This window comes from Hyperolius riggenbachi, chromosome 1, assembly GCF_040937935.1.
Source record: "Hyperolius riggenbachi isolate aHypRig1 chromosome 1, aHypRig1.pri, whole genome shotgun sequence".
NCBI lineage: Eukaryota > Metazoa > Chordata > Amphibia > Anura > Hyperoliidae > Hyperolius > Hyperolius riggenbachi.
In genome coordinates, this window is record NC_090646.1 from 245,363,659 (window position 1) to 245,385,957 (window position 22,299).

At 41.6% G+C, this 22,299-nt stretch overlaps 1 protein-coding gene across 6 annotated transcripts in view; it reads left to right on the top strand.

Annotated features, from left to right (window-relative positions):
* The window catches only part of UNC5C (unc-5 netrin receptor C), a 534,770-nt gene that overhangs the window by 432,351 nt on the left and 80,120 nt on the right, over positions 1–22,299 (top strand). The gene's annotated exons all lie outside the window — the stretch shown is intronic.

Sequence of the window (22,299 nt, forward strand, 5' to 3'; positions counted from 1 at the left end):
AATTTAAAAAGAACTTTAAGGCAGGACAGTCCACTGTTTCGGGCTCCTGCCCATCTTCATGCTGCCTAGTTCTGCTAGGCAGCATGAAGATGGGCAGGAGCCCGAAACAGTGGACTGTCCTGCCTTAAAGTTCTTTTTAAATTTGTATGTTTTTTTCCAATAAAACAGACTAAGCTTTTCTGAAGGTGGTGCGGATCTTTCTCTTCATTTGCCACAGTGCTGCAATCTAAGGCAGCGCTGTACTGGGAACAGCCGTGTGACAGAGCTGTCCCCCTGGGAGGCACAGAGAGCGATCGGCTCTCATACGCTGATGTTTATGAGAGGTGATCGCTGAGATTGGCTGCCGGGGAGAGGGAGGAAGGGAGGGTGGGAAAAAAAGTAATACAAAAAATGCTCAAACTTATTTAAAAAAAAATTAAATTAAATTAAAAAAATACAACAAACACCCCAGCAGAGATCATAACTTACCTTAACCACTTGCCGACCACGCACTCATAACGCGCGTCGGCAAAGTGGTAGCTGCAGGAGCGACGCAGATCTGCGTCGCCGCTTGCAGGCTAATTAATCAGGAAACAGCCGCTCGCGCGAGCGGCTGTTTCCTGTCATTTCACGGCGGGGGGCTCCGTGAATAGCCTGCGGGCCGCCGATCGCGGCTCGCAGGCTTAATATAAACACAAGCGGAAATAATCCGCTTTGTTTACATTTTTACACCGCTGCTACAGTAGCAGCGTTGTAGTAGATCAGCGATCCCCGGCCAATCAGCGGCCGGGGATCGCTGTCACATGACAGCGGGGAGCCTGTTAGAGGCTGCACAGGACAGATCCGTTCCTGTGCAGCCTCCTATCTCTCGGGCAGGGAGGGAGAAGAGGGAGAGGGGGAATCATGCATGCAGGAGCGATCAGACCCCCCCAGCACATCATCCCCCTAGTGGGGAAAAAAGGGGGGCGATCTGGTCGCTCTGCCTGTCATTTGATCTGTGCTGGGGGCTGTAGAGCCCACCCAGCACAGATCTGAAAAAACAGCGCTGGTCCTTAAGGGGGGGGGGGGGTAAAGGCTAGGTCCTCAAGTGGTTAAGAAAGCTCTGTTGGTGGGCAGAAAAGGGGGGGGGGGGTGAAATCACTTGCGTGCTGAGTTGCATGGCCTAAATTGTAAAAAATAGCCTGGTCACTAGGGGGATGTAAGCCCATGGTCCTCAAGTGGTTAAAGAAGAACTGTCATGTCATATAGTAGAATACAGTAAATTACTCAGGATACCCACTTTTACAGTAATGTTTTCCGGGTTTCAGCATCAGAAACCCCTTCTATATCTACATATTGCTGTATACTGGTATGTAGTCCCGCCCTCCCAGTGATCTTTCGGCCGTCCTTAGCCTGTTTAGCTATGAATAATTCCTCTTTCCAGAGCATTCTGGGAGACCAGGCATTATTTTCACTGGCTTCAGACTTCTCAGTAACTAACATTCCACAGAGCTGCACCTGAAAGGACTAAAGATGTCCCCACTTGTGATACATTTCAGCATGTAAATCAGGGTGAGGAAAGATTTTACAATGGGCAAACACTGAATAAATAATTTATAAATGAATATTGTAAACAAAAATAAGCGATTTTTATTACTCTAATTTCACTACAGTTCCCCTTTAATAAGAGACATACATGTTGTAGAATGCTCTGAAAGAAGGGTAAGCTAAATGAAGGAACTGGCTTCTTCAGTATGCTTTTACACTATAATATTGTATAGATGAATTGTTGAGTGATGACACACATATTGTGATCATGCATGCAAATGGTGCAAACCAGCTTTAATTTATGTGCAACATACAATATACAAAGAAAAAACAGGTGTGTGCTTAGACCAGGTTACACCTCACTTATATACTGTCTGCCAATTGTCTGTTGACTAATTAAAATGGCACAGCAAATGCATATTGCATTAGCTTTGCCAGAATGTGCAGGGTCTAAAGTAAAAACAAGGAACACCAAGAGCCCCAATAGTGTAATATGTACTGGTAAACTGGTTACTAGATAGAGTAAATATTATTACTCACAAACCAGGGTTACCATTAGGCAACCACTGTGAAAGCAGGTGGGGAGATTTTCCTGACCCTACTCAGGAATAAGAAGTCGCTCTCTGTAGATGAGAAAAAGGGGGTTCAATCCTCCACCCAGGGTGGACTCAATATTATGCAGGAGAACAGGCGCCAAAAGGATAAAAAGAAGCTAAATGAGCTTAAAAAAACAAATTATTGGTAAATAGAGGAGGTAGTGGTGGACTTACCTCCTCCAAGTAGACACACAACGACTGTAGTAAAGACAGTCAATATATTTTATTTATGAACTCCAAATATGCAACGCGTTTCACAGGTTTGATCCCGCTTCATCAGGTAATAACAACGGAGCAATAGCATATGTGGTCAGTAGAAGAGCCAGGCACCTTCACAGAGGTGCCTGGCTCTTCTACTGACCACATATGCTATTGCTCCCGTGTTATTGTCTTATGAAGCGGTAACAAACCTGCGAAACGCGTTGCATATTTGAAGTTCATAAATGAAATAAATTGACTGTCTTTACTACAGTCGTTGTGTGTCTACTTGGAGGAGGTAAGTCCACCACTACCTCCTCTATTTACCAAGGGTCTAAAGTAACTCACTACTTTGACCAGGTTTTTTTTTACATTAGATTGCATGCTAGTCTGAAAAATTATTATTTTAGGGTGAGCTTGACAATTGAAAGGTTTTGAGAGAGATGGATGTGTTTCGGAAGTGAATTCCAAATGGCTACATGGTGCTTTTGGCTGTTGTAGATACTCTCCAGAGAGAACTAAAAACTACCCACATTTTTGCTCACTGATTTGAATAAAGTTTGAGGCTTTCTGAATCCCTTCTGAACAGTGACATATTTGAGCAGCACTAGGATCCAGGATCAGCCGACTGTTATTGCGCTTAGACCCAAATCCCCATTTAAGCTATATAATGCTACTTAATTTTTTTTCTTAAATAGAAGCCATCAACTCTCGTTTTTAATGTTGTTTTTCAAAGGCTTTCTTTCCGGTATGAAATATTACACTCTCCATAATTCAGTAAACTCAATAGAACACATATAGGCTTCACTATTTATGGAAATGGGATATTATACTGTAGATGTATTTTCTAGATTTGCCTGTTTCATTAAATGCATTTACATGACATAAGCTCAAGCGAGATTCCCATTACCATCATTCTTTTATAAAGCTCTGTAGCAGAATTCAGTAATGAAAAACACAGTTGAATATTGACATTCTTAGCCCTAGGGTGTTTCCAGTTCCTTAGTGTCTGGGTTTAATGGTAATATTTTAATGGTTTCCTATATAAAAGTCAAAAAACGTATAATGCTGCTCCGTGATCCATCACTGCTGAGAAGATTGATTTGTCATGCTTTATAGCTCTGTCTGAAGCTAACTAGTTGCTTCGCACCTTCTCTGTCTTTGCTTTCCCTCCTCCCCTCTTTATTCCTTGGTGCTGTCATTACTTTTGTCACTTTTATATAATAAGTTGAGCATTTCATATTTACTCTGCTCCTAAAGGGCCTAACTGGGGAACATCAGAAATAGGTTACAGCAAATTGCACGCACTGCTGTGCTCACATCAAAGAAAAGGGAACTATTTTATTCTCGCTTGTAGACTGATTGTTTTCTTTTTATATATAAACAGCCAAACTGGGGCTTGCTGAATGCACTAATTTCCAGCGCTTTGTCCTGGAGGAAGAAACATTATAGATGAGCTGTGCTAGAGGCAATATAAGTTTCATTTGCAAGGCTGGGATAAAGAAAGTACAGACATAGCCATACCTTGTCTTAGCTGAAGCAAGACAACATCATTCCCCTCACAGAATGATGGCAGCATTATGCAGTGCCTGGAACATGCCAGTAGTAAAGATAATCGGCAGAATTTTTCTTGCCTACCCCTCTTAAAGGGAACCTGAGGTGAAAGGAATATGGAGGCTGCCATCTTCATTCCCTCATAATAAAATGCCAGTTGCCTGGCTGCCATGTTGAACTTTTGGCTTTATTTTTTCCAAGTGACACACCTGCAACAAGCATGCAGTGATCTGCATTTCCATTCTGGGCCGGTGACTTAGAGTATTCGAGGCAAAGCATCAGCACAGAAGTCAGTCAACTAGCATTGCTTATTAGAGAATGGACACGGTAGCCTGCATCCTACAAGTTCCATTTAATGTCTTGTACCTAATTCCAATTTTATTTTATGCTCAGATCAAGCTGAGAATTCACTTTATACAATGCAGGACCCCCACCCCCAACACACCTACACGCATGCACGTATATCTTGTAATTGTAGTTGTCAAAAATAAGGCTAAACTTAGTACCTTATCTTAATGAGGAGCTGTCAACCATATTATCTCAGAAGAAAATCTAGTAGATAAATACTTGCTCTACTTACATAACATATGTATTGCACTGTCCTCGTTTTGATTTTAGTGATTTTTCTATAGTAAAAAAAAGAGAAAATCCTTTGTAGGATTCTCCATTTTAAGTGTGTCTGTCTTGTAGCCAATCCTGATGTAATTTTGTCCCTTACTCTCCTCTGCCTGATTGTGTTTGCATTGCCCGCCCTCCTCCCAGTCTTCAGGCACTCCCACCCAGCTCTGCAATAGAAAGTGCATTGTCTCAGCATGAGACATATTGGCCAATCAGAGAGGAACAGAGGCGTGGGAGTGGAAAACAGGAGGGAAAGAGGCTTCAGCCAATCAGGCTGTATTAGTTAAGTCGAAGGGAAAGTAAAGAAGCAAAAAAAGACAACCCAGCATGCCCTGCAACTTCCTCTGTATGGCAGACATACCAAATTAGAGCCAGGGAAACTGGGGAATGTTGTTTTATGGAGAAGAAAAGTAAGAGTGATTTATAACTTTTGGATAGCATGGTTAGCATCCCCATTACTTCTTTACCAGATACAAATAAAGAATTTATTTTTGATTTTATGCCCGACAGTTACACTATAAGGGAGGAGTTCTTTCCCAGACAGTAATGGTCCCAGGATACCTCAGAGGTTGCCTAGTCATGCAGTCATTGATTCTGGGATGCTTGTCAGTCAAACAGCCAATGTTGTTGGCTTTAGCAGGAGGGGTGTGCATTAAATCCCAGGATTTCCCCCTTTGGAGGTGTGAAAGAGAGGAAATGGGGCACATTTATTATCAAAATTATGATTTTGTATAAGAAATTTTAGAAAGCCGTACAGTTGCAGCTGAGTTTGAATGCTGTCCATTCATAGTTGCCCAGAAAAGGTTAAAAAGAAACCTCCATAGCAGTCATGTGACTGCAAGATTTCAGAGGCATTTAGTGAAGTTGGGTCTTATTTACAATTACATACAGAGCATCAGAAGAGATGTAGTCATGCTCAGTCTATTTCCTAGTCCAGTGGTATAGGAATAGCTGTGAACTTATTGCTCATCCTCAGCACACTGTGTCATCCAAGATGAAAGTCTTTTTATTGTTAATCCAAGAATTACATCACAGAAACAGGTTATGTTTCAAATAATTTTCAATGTTAACCTGATACCTAGGGTGCATACACACATCCAGTTTTGATTGGCCGATCACTGGCCCGTTTTACCACCTCCATGTAGTATGAGAGCCAACAGATTTTGAATACGATGGACAGATTGTGTAAGCTCTAAAGGCCCATGCCCATGTTGGTCTGAAACCAGCTGTGGCGGATGATAACGAATGGCACAATGGTGATCGCAAAAGTTCCGGCCAGTCAGATCTTTAGCGATGCCCCGAGTACAGTGAACCAACGTCTAATGTTACCAACAAAAAGATGGCTCCCATATTTCAGATGACACTTGGGCTAGTAGAAAGCTTGAATCAGGCATATACCTGCATATTTTACCAAGCAGAGGTTTTAGACTTTATTAATCCAGTGTCTCAGTCTCTCCTCCTAGCGACCCAAACTAAGTGACCTACTGGTGGATGTAGATCCTTACGTTTTTTGATGAGAAGAAAAACGACCAGATCTTTAACCTTGAGAAACTCTGCTATCCCCATAGACTCATCCAAATGATTAAATAAAATAGTTTGGTTTAAAAATGTACTGTAGGGTTACTGGGAACTGGGTAGCTGTTGATAATCCTCTGGCTTGTTAAGCTGGCATACAGCTTCATACTTTTGGTCTTACTTTCGCCGCATTGCTGCCAGCACGACATATGACAGTTTATTTATTATCCTTCAAAGATAAAATCGCTTCCTTTGCTTGCATAGAGATATTGGATTTTTTTTTTTAGATCTCAGGTTGCCATGGAGTGCCACCAACAGAGCAGCAATGGGCAGATTACAGGGATATTCGGTGCTTCCTTCTAGCTGAACATGGAGATCAGCTATAAACTCCTAATGATAACGATTTGTTTTCAAAGTCTGCCAACTGCTGTCAAGACGTATTTACACAGGATACCTTCTAGGTATATCCCAGCACTGCGTTACAATAATTAGGTATTAAATGAAGTTTTACCAGTCTTATGTTACTAGTTCATTGTTTCATCATGCAAAATAAAACAGGCAGGAGACTCATTTCTTCATTCACTCAAATTAGCTCTGTTTTCTCTTGTAGTGTGTTTAATTGCTCAGCATGTAAATTATGCCAGTGTGCACTATTATTTTGATATCTGCATAGAGTCAAAATCTAGCAGGGAAAACACTTTTTTTTCTTTCTCCCCGTTAAGTTTCATTATTTATTGATGTAATTTCTGCTCCCGGCGGCTGTGGCTCACAAGCAGGGTGAAATAATACTCCTTAAAAAAAAAAGATTGGATTGGATTATAGCTGCAGTTAGGCTCTCTAACTGGCTACTCCATTGTTTACTTCAGTGGCATCTCCAGAACTGGCACCAATCCATAACCCATATAAATGATTGGTGGTTATAAAGGCCGTTAGAGGAACAACAGAGCTGCAACATGGCACTTAGAATTAGCCAAAGAGGTCTTCTAGCATGTTGGCAAATACCTCTAACCTATTAAAGATTTTCCTTTTTCATGATATAAAAAGAAATGTACACTTTGCAAAGAAAAATTGATCCGGTTGAAAGTAAACAATGCACATGAATTGGATGATGAAGACAATGGGCATAACTCAGAACCAGACTTAAAGCAGCACTCCAAGGAAATGTGTCCTGTTCAGAATTCTTCCAGCACACTCTAGATAAAAAAGCAGTTACATTTTCATTAAATCTATAAATACTGAACATCTGCTGATGCAATATCTATTGATTCATCCTAGCACCCCAGACTGTAAGTGAGTTAAGGTAACATATATAATTACTAGGCTAGGCCAGGTCTGACAGCCGTTTCGCAAGCTCACCTCCTGCTTCCTCAGAGACCAAGACTTTGGTCTCTAAGGAAGCAGGCGGTAGGCTTGCGAAACGGCTGTCAGACCTAGCCTATCTGTGATTTCTGTCTGGTGGGCATGAAATAAACAAGTGGAGTCTTTGCAACACTGCTGGTGCCCGGATCTTTGTTTCTCTATTGGATACCACTTTCTTTCTAGTTTGCAAGTGTCCTGCAGCCAGCCAATTACCATGGGGGGGGGGGGGGGACTAAAGCTGCGTGGTGATTGACTGGCTGCCGGACTCATTCAAACTAACAAGGAAGTGGAAAGAAGAAGCTATTGTCTTGGACCAGGTAATGTATACAAACCCCTCTGCCTGCTCTCACACTGAACCCTCCTTCTACCTATGCCTAAACCTATACGCTCCAGCTCCGTTGCCTAACTCTGGACTCCACTCCCCCATGCCTAACACTGGACTACGCCCCCACTGCTGCCTAACACTAACGACCCTGCCTCTGGCTACTCCCCGTCACCATAGATGGCAATAGTACAAGCTGCAATTTGTAGCAAGGAGATTAAATTATGGTGCTTGATAAATATTGGGCACTAGACGCCCGCTATTTACCGGGCTCAATAATTTAACATTCCTACCACTAATTATGGCTTGTACTATTGCTGCCTATGGTGACGCCATTTTTATAGGCGATTCTCCTGCACCATTTTTATCTACTCTGCCCTAGGGCGATAGTTCAGGGCTTGGTTCTGTACAGCTGTGTCACTGGCCTACAGGCTAGAGACAAGATCCATTATTATTGGGATAGTGTGTGTGTGTGTGTGTGTGTGGGGGGGGGGGGGGTGCAGACAGATGGTGCCAGAGCCTACAATGGACCAGCACAGAGCGGGTGGGAGGAATTGGAGAACAATAATCAGTCTGTGCTTTTGGTCGAAATGATCCGCTACTCCAGATTCATCAGCGAGAGTGGGGGCAATCGTACACACACTAGATTCTATTATTCTTTTATGAGTGTCCGATCTGATTTCTGATAGATTTCCGACCATTTTCCGCTCACTTCAATAGGAAATCGATCAGAAAATGCTTGGAAATCGATCAGAAATTAGACCGGACATGTTAGAAATAATCGATCTGGCAGTAAATCTGCCAGAAAATCTCATAGTGTGTACCTAGCATTAGTCTCTCTGCATCTATTGTCTTCCACAGTGTTTTACTAGCACACACCCTTTCTGAGCTAGTGAAAATGATCATATGATAGCTATTCTCACAATAAATTTAAGGTATTGATATTGTTTTATTAGCTATCATCCAAAATGTTATGCATCATGCAAGACTGATTTGTCCATAATTATTATTTTTAAAGCAGACTCATACCCATCCTTATTGTACCCTGTTGAACAATTTAGACCAGGAGTAGACAGTAAATCATCTTCTTTCTCTTTGAACCCCTAAGATTCTAGTTTTTAATTCTTAGTCATCAGGAAAAGAAGTCAGGGGATCTCCACAGTGGTGACACAGACTGCAATAAAAACATAATAAAAGTTATATTTTTTCCCTACTTTTTCCTTGCTGTCTATGTCTAAGCTCGATACAATGCATTCTAATTCCTGGCAAAGTTGTCACTAGCAGAGAAGGCAAAGAGTGACTCAGACAGTAATAAACCTGACAAAAGCTCTCACACTTTTCCCATATTATCTAATCCATAAAGAAAAAAATAGCTTTGGGTGGAATTGTGCTTTCATAAGAAGATACTAAGGCATCCGCTATTCCAGGTAATTACAGAGCTTTAGCTTCTGCCTAGCACATGTGGTAGTGTTTGGGCTACAGCTGAACTGTCACATTTATTCAAAGTAATGGTTCCTGCTGGAAAACGTTCTCCTAAGCAGTAGTTTATGTCTGCCACTTAAGTGGAGGAGAGTGGGGAGTCATTCGGTCCAGAGGTTCTACAGGGAAGTGCATAGATTGTCTAGAACAATAAATGTTGACAAGATGCTATTCTCTTCAGAGAAACACTTGAATAGATTCTAGCATACCTATTAAAAACTGCTGGAGTCTCCTCTTTTAAATTGCAAATACCTAGCTCTCGGGCCAGAAAGAATTGTCGGCTCACTAAGTCTTTCTGGGATTACATAACCCACGTTCTGTGTTTGAATTCAATTGCTGTGTTTCTATTCAGATCTCACAGAGGTGGGAGAATGAAGCGGAATAGGTCAAAAACTACACAAAGACAAAGTTTGGCTTTTGCAAACATATTTTATTGCTTCTTAGATTTTATTTTTATATTCCAACATAGAAAAGTATGAATTTATATCACAGAAACAGCATTTACATTCAATCAGTGGGTAACCACAGGACCCCACAGCAAAAACGTGATAGGACCTTTAGTACTTAGCAGACTTGAGTCATGAGTCAAAGGTATAGGTATAACCTTGATGCTACAACCCCACTTCTTAATACAGCACCAGGGAGTCAACCAGTCCACACCCGTATCCACCAAGGGTGCAACAACAGTCCAAATGAAGAAAGACCGGGTCTCGCCCTGGATTTTAGGCCAATTGGCCAATATTTATTTGCAGAACCACAGTGCTGGAGCACAACGTTTCGACCGGATGGTCTTTATCAAGTGCTTACCAAGTATTTGTGCAACAATCACATATATAGACAATTAAAACACACCCCACTAAGGGGCGGGCACAACACTTAAAGAGACAAGCCACATTGTATTATTATTATCACAGGAAACATTTTAGGTTATATGCCTCGTTCATGCCATTTGGCGCCAAAGTGCCAAGGTCATCAATCCACCTACTCTCCCTGCGCAGCAAGGAGGCTTGGGGGTCCACACCCTCCTGCGAGAACACCTTTTCCAGCACACACCATCTTAGGTCGCCTACTGCATGTCCACATTCGAAAAAATGACGACCCACAGGGGATTCAAATTTATCCTTAGATTTCTCATTATCCTCCTTTTTGTAATTCCTAATGCTACTCCTATGCTCATTTATCCTCCTCCTAGCATCCCTCGTAGTCTGGCCCACGTAGCCCATGCCGCAGGGGCACTTCAGCAAGTAAACAATATTTAACGTTGTACACGAAAAATTTCCTTTAATGTTAATTCTTGTTCCCTTAGTGGTATGCGTGACATAATCACCACGCATAATTGAGGAACAGTTCTGGCAGTTCATACATGGGAAAGTGCCCCTGCGGCGAGGGACAAACGCAGCATCAGCGTTCCTCGAATCCTTTAGGTCAGCCCTCACTAGCTGGTCCCTGACACTTTTCCCTTTCCTGAAAACCATTTTAGGGGGGGCACGAAATACCCTAGAGAGCAATGGGTCAGTTTCCACCACTGCCCAGGCACCCAACAGACATCGTCTAATGTCTGTTGCATGATTATCATACGTTAATATGAATTGTACCCCTGGTAATCATCTTTTCTCTCTTTCCTCTTTCTCAGCTCCTTTCTATCCATGCTAGCTACATCAGCTGCTATTCTTTCCACTTCCTTACGTTGGTAACCCCTTTCTACATACTCACCCACCATCCTCCTAGATTGTACCACATATTTCTCATCACTAGATGTGATTCTACGGGCTCTAATCAGTTGACTTTTTGGAAGTCCCCTGATCAGAGATGGTGGGTGACAACTACTAGCCAGTAGTGAGTTGTTTCTATCTGTACTTTTGTGAAACAAATCTGTTTCAAAGTTACTCCCCTTGATCTCAATATCTACATCGAGGAAATGCAATTTTGTAGTGTCGTATTCCAGGGTGAACTTAAGTGTATTATGGCAGAGGTTGAGACCATGAAAGAAATCAAGCAACAGCTGTTCGGGCCCTGTCCAGCAAAAAAACAGGTCATCAATATACCTGCAGAAGCCCCTGCTGTAAGTTTTAAAAAGATCATTCTCAAGCATAAATTTGGCCTCAAACTCTGCCATGTACACATTCGCCAAACTTGGCGCATACGGGGCCCCCATAGGAACTCCCTGTACCTGTAGAAAAAAATCCTGACCACATCTGAAATAGTTAGATTTCAAACAGAACTCCAAAAGGGTTATTGCAAACAACATTTGGTCTGTATTACCACCATCTCTCTCAAAAACATTTCTCACTGCTGCCACCCCCTCGTCATGGGGAATGTTAGTATACCACTAAGGGAACAAGAATTAACATTAAAGGAAATTTTTCGTGTACAACGTTAAATATTGTTTACTTGCTGAAGTGCCCCTGCGGCATGGGCTACGTGGGCCAGACTACGAGGGATGCTAGGAGGAGGATAAATGAGCATAGGAGTAGCATTAGGAATTACAAAAAGGAGGATAATGAGAAATCTAAGGATAAATTTGAATCCCCTGTGGGTCGTCATTTTTTCGAATGTGGACATGCAGTAGGCGACCTAAGATGGTGTGTGCTGGAAAAGGTGTTCTCGCAGGAGGGTGTGGACCCCCAAGCCTCCTTGCTGCGCAGGGAGAGTAGGTGGATTGATGACCTTGGCACTTTGGCGCCAAATGGCATGAACGAGGCATATAACCTAAAATGTTTCCTGTGATAATAATAATACAATGTGGCTTGTCTCTTTAAGTGTTGTGCCCGCCCCTTAGTGGGGTGTGTTTAAATTGTCTATATATGTGATTGTTGCACAAATACTTGGTAAGCACTTGATAAAGACCATCCGGTCGAAACGTTGTGCTCCAGCACTGTGGTTCTGCAAATAAATATTGGCCAATTGGCCTAAAATCCAGGTCGAGACCCGGTCTTTCTTCATTTGGACTTGAGTCATGAGTCACACTTTTTCCTTTCCTCTATGGTTATGATTAGACATAGCAGCATACAGGGACATACTGTACAATGTAGTATAGATATGGTAAGTAAGTAGACACAGAGATATTTAGCTATACCCCACCTACTCTAGCTCTACATCTGCATATAACCAATAATTCTCCCAGTCACTACTTTGTGCTCATACCATACCTTTCCCTGAGCTATAGCACTTGATTTAAGTGCTAATGTCTGGTAATCACAGAGAGGAGAAACACAAATAAAAATAAAAATAAAAAAAAATTAGGGGCTTCCTGCACCTGCCCCCATGTCCACTATGCCCCTGCATATAGAATCTTCTAACATCAATTATTAATTACGGTGCTAAGTTTTTACACATTTTTACATCACTGACCTTTCTGCTTATACTATAACTTTGCTACTCTGCAAATCCCTGAATTGAAACAAACATACCAGCCTAAATAACAGTAAAAGTACGGTAATAACTGATAAATTAAACCATGGAGCACAGTGAGGTTAGGACTGGTGACAATCATATTGGAGTATGGTGAATTAATTTTAAAGATATGAACTTCAAGTACCTTTATAGCAGGAGTATCAAACTCAAATACAAAGTGGGTTGAAATTGAACACTGGGACCTAGTTTTGGCCAACCTCAATGTCTACCGACACCCTCCTCCATTATAACGTTCCCTGGTGTCTATTGGCCCCCTCCAACCCCTATACAGTTCCCTGGTGTCAAGTGGTTCTCCTCCCTCCCCTATACTGTTCCTTGGTGTTTAGTGCTTTCCCCCATATTACTTCCCTGGGGTTCTAGGGCTTCACCCCAATATAGTTTACCTGTTGGTCTAGATTGGGCCAAACATAATGCAAAGTGGGGAAACCACTTGGGGGCCCAATTTAATGGCTCTGTAAGCCAGATTTGGCATGTGGGCCAGAGTTATATGCTGTAAAACTATTACACATATCTCTCGAAGAAGCTAAAATCATGGTCATGGACATATGCAGGAAACCACAAATATATGGCACCTAGGGTAGGATTATTCACATAAACTCACACTAATCCAAACTCCCAGGATGCTGGACAGACATGATCAGTTGATTATGCGTAAATTCTCCTACCCATTACCCCAATAGCCACTATCCACTAAATCCAATGTCAGGGTGTTTTATCTAAGTCTGAACCATCATTCAAGCTTCACAAAAACGAATTAATCATTTTTGTCACCCCTACCTTAAGGCAAATCTGAAGCGAAAATAAACTTATGATATAATGAATTGTATGTGTAGTACTGATAATTAATAGAACATTGGTAGGAAAGAAAAGAGTATCGTATTTTTATTTTCATTTATATAGGTTTATTTATAACATTGCATTAAACTTTCAGAATCCACACTGTGTATTTTAAGTTAAAAAGCAAAGCAGAAGAAATGATTTTTTGAACTTTCCTGCAGTAAAACCTTATTTTAAGCTGTCTTTCACTCTTTCTTGGCTGTTTAAGCTCTTCAGAAAACAGGACTGAGTTCAATCAAGTTGGTCAAATAGCGCAAAGAAGCTTTTTTGTATAAATAACATCTCAAGTTTTTTTTTTTACTTTTCCTGTACTGGAAAACAATGAGTCTCTTTTCTTTGCTACTAATGTTCTATTTATTATCTGTACTACACATACATTTCATTATCTCATAAGAATTGTTTTCGCTTTAAATTTGCTTAAAAAAACAGCAGAAATCATCCCTTCCTCAATTCCCCTCCATACAGTTACTTTCTGACTGCGTCACCTCATCTGAAACGTGCTGCGATTGCAATATTCACCATTTAAATTAACACATTTTTAGCAGTAATTCGTAGCGGGTATTGAATAAGCTAATACAGGTCAAACGCAAATGCACAAACATATGCATAGGCGTTTGGCCAAAAAATGAAGCACACCAAGAAAGAATGTGCCTTTGTGATCGGCAAAACGCAATGCTCCAATAACTAAATGAGAGCGCAGTTGGAGAAAAAGGGCCCTGCTTCTACGTTTTTCCTTTAAAATCTGCTACGTTTCTCACTGTCACTAGTGGCCATGCATTTAGGCAGAGATTGGGTGCATGCAGTCTTTATGGAAATACCCGAACTGTAAACCCAAACAAATGGCTGTCATTTCATCTGGATGCTCATATACTGGCTCAGGAAGTCAGTCTACAATAACAACCCTTGCATTACAAGCAGGCTGCTGGGGTGATACTGGTCAGACATGTGATGTCTGCACTCTAACTTAAACAGGGATAAGCATTCTTATGGCTTATTTGTGTATGTTAATAAAATGAGTGGAATGCTTACAAAGGTGTAGGCAGCATTAATGAAAACCTGTAGTCTAAACAAAAGTATTTGCTTTTTTTCTGTGGGCAGATCTGCTTAGATGGCTAAATATAACCTTTCTGAACAGTTTCTGAAGCTAAGGAATGGACATCCTGGCATGCTCTATGAGTGCAGTGTAATGAAACAAAGATTGGAGAGGGGCATCTATGTTTCTAAACAGCGCTAAAACATTAGCAATCTCCAAGTGCACAATGCCTAATGCAAACCCTTGTCATTGCATAGAGCATTGTCCAGGCATTTCTGTGTGCTGGGTTAAGGTTTTAACTAGGGCTGTTAAAAAGAGTAAATTAATAGTGAAAACAGATCCCACCACTGCCTCTGAAGTGGCAGCACATTCAAGATTCCCCTTTTAGGTTTTGGTACCCGTTTCTGCCTGCTCCTCCGCCCCTTTTTTCACACAGCTCCTCCCCTGCTCTCTCTTTGTTGCCGATAACCGACAGTAAGTACTGAATCAGCCTTGCACACCAAGCTGTTACCCTGTGTGCCATGCATGGTATATACTCCTGTGGAAATGAAGGGGTGAGCAAACAAAGGAAGCTGTCCAGAAGCAGCAGAGATAATGGTAAGAGGACTGATGCTGGGCATACACAGTGAGTTTCTTCTTATCAATCGTGCCGCTGATGGCTCGATTTATAATTTCCGGCGTGTCCTATCACCGCGCCGGATTGATTCCGCGCTTGATCCTCGCGGGCGGACAATGGAAGAAAACGAGCGTCAGATAAGAAGCGCCTGGAGGGACGAGCGGGAATCGATACGGGTGCCCGCGGGGATGAGCGGGGATGCACCGGAATCTATCGAGCGGCTCGATTCCGGCGCATAATCTATCCGTGTATGCCCAGCATAAGAGGCAACCAGGGAAGATCAGTAAGAATGTCTCTTTCCAGTCTTGTTGAAAAAAAAGGATTGTTCAGAGCGTTACAGCTGCACTTCCAGGACTAAAGTTTTTTTATGTAATCGCTGTGATTGGCTCACTGTGATCACAGGGCTAGGAGCCAATGAAATTGTCTCCAGACCAGCATACAGAGCTCAGCTGTCATTAGACAGATAGAACTCTACATCCTGGCAGGGATAAGAGGCAGTAAACAGGGTATAGATTTCAATAAGTAGCCTCCAGAACAGGTTAAAGCGGACCTGAACTCAGAACTCCCTTTCTGCCCTAAAAGATATACGCAACAGCATAATAGCCTTTAAAGAAAAAACATTTCTTTGTTACAACTAGGGATGGTCGCTGGATTCTGTGGAATTAAGAATTCCGTGATTTCGGACGGAATTTGATGATGCCGTTCCGTTGTGACGGAACAGAATTGCTATATCACTCTTGCAGAATTTCTGCGGAAAAATATTAAATTCCGCAGAATTTTACGGAATTTTAATTTTTTTCCCACCAAACAGTTTCGGCCTAATAAGAAGAATTTCTGCTCAACAGACTTCCTTCCTCCTCCCGGAGCTCTCTTCACCACTATACCACCACCAACACTACATGCTGAAGCCAGCCTAGAATGTACCATTATGATATATCCAAGAGAAAAATGAGCTTGCTTAGGGAATTAAAGGATTTCAGAAGCCAACTCACATATATTGGCCAGGAATCGAACTCAGGCCTAGCGCTCTGTAGGCTGCTATCCTAACCATTATACCACCAACACAACACACAACAATGCTACATGTTGAAGCCAGCCTAGCATGTACCATTGTGATTATACCCAAGAGAAAAATGAGCTTGCTTAGGGAATTGTAGGATTTCAAAAGCCAGCTTACATACATTGGCTGCGAATCCAACCCAGGTCTAGTGCTTGGTAGGTTGCAATCCTAACCATTTATACCACCAACACAACACACTACAATGCTACATGTTGAAGCCAGCCTAGCATGTACCATTGTGATATGCCCAAGAGAAAAATGAGCTTGCTTAGGGAATTGAAGGATTTCAAAAACCAACTCACAAACATTGGCCGGGAATCGAACCCAGGTCTAGTGCTCTGTAGGATGCTATCTTAACCATTATACCACCAACACAACACATTATAATGCTACATGCTGAAGCCAGCCTAGCATGTACCATTGTGATATATCCAAGAGAAAAATGAGCTTGCTTAGGGAATTGTAGGATTTCAAAAGCCAGCTTACATACATTGGCCAGGAATCGAACCCAGGTCTAGTGCTCGGTAGGCTGCTATCCTAACCATTATACCACCAACACAACACAACACACTACAATGCTACATGTTGAAGCCAGCCTAGCATGTGCCATTGTGATATATCCAAGAGAAAAATGAGCTTGCTTAGGGAATTGTAGGATTGCAAAAGCCATCTTACATACATTGGCCGGGAATCGAACCCAGGTCTAGTGCTCGGTAGGCTGCTATCCTAACCATGCATGTAGCTATTGCCGCTCAGGAGACTGTTAGATGGTGAAACCGCCGTCTAATTAATGGTACAGCGCTGCGATCTGCAGCAGCGCTGTACTGGGGACAGCCGTGTGACACGGCTGTCCCCTCCTTAGGCACAGGGGTGATCGGCTATCATAGGCTGAAGCCTATGACAGCTGATCACGTGGATTGGCTGGCGGGGGGAGGGAGGAAGGGGGGAGTATATGAAAGTAAAAAGAAAACACATTTTTATTAATAAAAATGACAAATAAACAAACATAAACAAATAAACAAACATCTAGGGGGGGGGGCGATCAGACCCCACCAGCAGAGAGCTCTGTTGGTGGGGAGAAAAAGGGGGGGGGGAATCACTAGTGTGCTGTGTTGTGCGGTCCTGCAGCTTCGCCTTAAAGCTGCAGTGGCCAATTTGTCAAAAAATGTTCTGGTCACTACGGGGGTTTAACACCATGGTCCTCAAGAGGTTAAGCCAGGATTCAAACCCTGGTCAAAGACTCAGACTGTGTTTAAGGGTACACTCTTAACCAGTACGCTATCCAGCTGACCCATAAACTGTACATAAACAGTATAATGTTGTTATAAAGTGGTTACATACTCCTTATAACAGTTATAGGAAGGGTGTGTTACTGTATGTGGAGTCAGTGTGCAATTGGTCTGGTGAGGTGTATCTGGCCTGGTTATTATGTGTGTATTCTTTTAAGGCTTATTTTGAGATACAACAGCAATTCTTTAAGAAACATATCAATGTGTTAATTGGTGCCTGCAAAACGAATTAATGCAGGTTATTCACAAGATTGAGAGAGAAAATAAGGGCAGAAATAGCTGTGATGTTGACCTTTTTTCATCTACAAACTCTTCCAAAATCTTCATATATGCCTATTAATGTGATCAGTAATATATTGACCAATGCAGAAGTATGCCAAATAAACTCATTTTATTATTTATTTGAATAACATATGCAATGCCTCTGGACCTACAGATCATTTTGACATCCAGTTTTCAAAAGCTCAGTTCCTGTCTCCTAGATTTGTTTCAGATCTGCTCTATTATTGAAAACCTCAGTTGATGTTTTTCACTCAAATCTTCTTGTAAACACTACACACAGCATCTTTAAACGTTGTGTCTGGTGTTTTCCTTTGAAAAGCAACTTGCACTTACATTTAATGGTCAGTTAATGAACAAATGTTTTATAGAGTTGCCATGGACACTAATACCTCGTAATCACACAAAAAGCGATACATCCATCTATTCAACAATAGACTATATCTTTACAAAAGTCTAGACATGTGGAGTGAAGATATTTCCCTGTGTGAATTAAAGCAAAAACACAATGAGAGCAGATCACATATCAAGGCTTTATGCTACTAAACTACTACAAAATACACATTCTTTTTAGAACTCTGTTTTGCTAGAATAAGGCACTTTAAATGTTAGCATTACTGAATTCATTGCACACTGGTATATGTTTTACTGACAAAAGAAATCTTTGTTAGTATGAGAGTCCCTAAGAGTCCTCTATGAAAAGAGAGGAAGATTTGTTACAGATTTTCTATAGCTGAGTCCTTCTTCATGATTTTTGGGAAACAGGAAATTCAGATGCCCGCTTGTGGCGGAAGTTTGGGTCCCACCATAGGCACCTGCTATTTGTAGCCATATGTATTGTGGGCGACCTCAACTCCCGATATCTAATAGGCATCGTGGGCACCCATATTGTCTTTCCTTAAAGATCTTTCAATAGGCACCCATTGCAGTGCTTAAAAATGTACTTTATTTGGGTTGGTTTTTATCACTACATTGGTGGCAGGGACAGTTAAGGTTAGCCATGGGGGTGGTTAAGATTAGCTGGGGGGGTTAAGGGTAGCTATGGAGTGGTTAAGGTCAGCTGGGAGTTTAAGGGTAGCCAACGGGTGGTTAAGGTTAGCTGGGGGGGTCAAGGGTAGCCATGGGGTGGTTAAGGTTAGCCACGAGGGGAGGGTTAAGGTTAGCCATGGGGGGTTAGTCAGGTTTAGGCATCAGTAGTGAGAGAGTTCAGTATGAGAATAGGGTTATGTTTAGCTGTAGTAAAATATCAGTATGTATCACTGATATTTTACTATAATTTTTTTTCACTTTAACAGTAGAATATCAGTAAATTCACTGATATTCTACCATCAGGTTTTCTGGGCGTCTACATTTTTTGATGTACCTTTTTTGATGTACGCTGATTTTTGCCATTTTTTGCAAAATCATGTGGGATGAAAAACAGGAAAAGGACGTGACATGGAAACACGTGGTTGTTTGTGTGTTTCAGGGTCCTTTCACATTATACACATTGTGTTGTGATTAGATTGCAACACAACGCTGGTGAAATGTCACATCACACATATGATGCGATGCATACAGCCAAGCATACCGTACCTTGAAATATTGCTACATAGTCCCTGTAAACGCACATGTTGTCCAGAAAACGCACAGCATGTATTGTCCTGATTGAACCCACCACACCTGATGTGAACATATCATTGAAATATAATTGCATCACATTGGGATGCGATTATATTGTCCATTGCGGAACTCAAGAGACGCAGTGTGAAATGACCCTTAAAGGACAACTGAAGTGAGAGGTATATGGAGGCTGCCATATTTATTTCATTTTAAGCAATACCAGGTGCCTGGCTTGTCTGCTGATCCTCTGCTTCTAATATTTTTAGCCATAGACCCTAAACAAGCATGCAGCAGATCAGAGGTTTCTGACATTATTGTCACATCTGACAAGATTAGCTGCATGCTTGTTTCTGGTGTTACTCAGACACTACTGCAGCCAAATAGATCAGCAGGGCTGCCGGGCAACTCGTATTGTTTCAAAGGAAATAAATACAACATTTCAGATGTCCTGCCATGCACTGATTGATTTTCAGTAGATGTGGCAAAATATCAATACTTCCTCGTCCTTCACTCTGCACTAGTAGAGGCTGAAAGAGAAAGACAACTAACGGTAAAATGTATAGAATGAAACCTGCTGTAGACTTGGCTGCCTGCCACCTAGAGGAAGTCTTGGACAGATTGATTTGTGGCTGCCCTCTTCAACTCTTGCAAGAAGCGTTAGGCTTTGCTACACTTGTGCACCAGGGTTTTCTCAGAAGGGAAGCTGATATTGAATTTCTGCATGCAGGATGAGTCTGCACTTTATGTGTTCTGCCTGATGCAGCATCACATATCTGCTTGTGTTGCTCTTATCTTATTTTACAGTCTTTGGCCAGTGTTGTGCTGTGGTCATGCTGGGAATGAATTTGGAGCATTTGTAATTAACTTTAGGATTCAGTGCTGAATACTCTAGGGCTGCCTGAGCATTATGGCCTATTTATTGTCGTCTTAGGGAGTGTGACATTATTATTTATATTATACTGAATAGTTCTCATTATAGCAGTTGTAGTTACTCCTACATAAGCCAGTTACACTCCTGCCCAGCCTTTCACAATGATCACAGTGCAGTTACAGCAATGTATATTATTCCAGCATCCTCAATTGATGTCACACTGATGTAAAATGCAGATAGCTGGATGCTGAAAGTTTGCAGATCAAATCTTGCATTTGCAGATTCTCATAATAAGGCAAAGCACAGCTCATGTTCATATATACTGTATATATCAGCACTGCAGGATACAGATATAAGATCATAATTAAAAATACATAAAATAACCACTGCAGAAATCTGGCATTCAAAAGGCTATGGCACTTTAATTATTTGGGGGTTAATAATAACAGTAACATTAAGCAAACAAACAAAATAATGACCTAGCTAAATAGCCATGGCAAGCTTATTTAACTATTCCATCACTCCTTAAATCGGTCTATCCACCTTAGTGGATGTCTGATATCATATTTAAAGATGAACTTAAAGAGGAACCCCAGTGAAAATAATGTAATAAAAAAAGCTTAATTTTTACAATAAATATGTATAAATGATTTAGTCAGTGTTTGCCCATTGTAAAATATTTTCTCTTCCTGAATTACATTCTGACATTTATCACTTGGTGACATTTTTACTGCTGGCAGGTGATGTCAGTGGAAGTAGCTGCTGCTTGCATTTTTGGCAGTTAGAAAAAGCTGTTATTTTCCACAGTGCAACAAGGCTCCCACAGTGTGATGTCAGCACCTCAGTGCTGTGAGGAGCTGACATCACCCTGGGAGGGGTTTCACCACAAAATCAGCCATACAGAGCCCCCTGGTGATCCGTTTGAGAAAAGGAATACATTTCTCATGGGAAAGGGGGTATCAGCTACTGATTGGGATGAAGTTAAATTCTTGGTTGCAGTTTCTCTTTAAGTGAAATGGGGAAAAATAAATCAATACATTGCAAAGTGAGAAGTTAAAATATAAAAGAGAGATCAAGCAATGCTAATATTCACCATGTCAATTGTTCATATTGTTTGATCCACATTCAGTCTGCACGTAATCATCTCTACTACTGTCAGACATGAAAAAAACAGACAGCACCAACTGCCAAAATCTATAGCCACTCCCCCTAACAATGTGATAGGGTAAACGTTTTCTGTTTGTTTTTTATACAGTAGATATACAGTACATATGCACAGAGGGAGATACTGGCTACTTGGCAGTTGGAAACAGACATTATTTCCCAAATTGCAACAAGGCTTCCATTGCAACAAGGACCTAGGTGCTGACATCACACTGTGGGAGGGGTTTCACCACAATATCTACCATATTGATGATCTATTTGAGAAAAGGTAAAGATTTCTCGGGTGAATGGGGATATCAGCCACTCATTGGAATAAAGTTTAATCCTTGGTTACAGATCCTCTTTAAATTAAGAAAGTGCCATGACAGTTCATGTAACTGTAAGGCAGGGGGTGTGGGCTTTCCTTTAGGGCAGGCAAATGCAAAGCTGATACCTTATTGGCTGCCCTAAACTCCCTACCAGTAGAGATGGCCCGAACCTCCGATTTTTGGTTCGCGAAGTTCCGCAAAAGTTCGGTTTGCGCGAACTTTCACAAACCGCAATATCAATGGGTAGGCGAACTTTGAAAGCTAGAAACACTTATGCTGGCCTGAAAAGTGATGGAAAAGATGTTTCAAGGGGTCTAACATCTGAGTTTTTGCATGCATGAGTGAGATAGACGCCAAAAGTCCCGGGAAAAATCTGATTTTGACGCACACACAGAGGTACCGAAGTGAACAGGTACAGTGACTGGTAGTATTAAATATCACACTGTGTGCGCTCACGTAGGTAGGTGGGTGCACTAAACACAACAGGTAGGTATATGCAGTGATGGGTATTACAAATGTGCACCTGTCACACACACACACACAGGTACCGCCATGAACAGGTGCAATGACTGGTGGTATTAACAATGCGTGCGCTCACGTAGGTAGGTAGGTGCACTAAACAGTGAACAGGTGCAGTGATTGGGATGGGATTACAAATGTGCAGCTGCCTGTCACACAC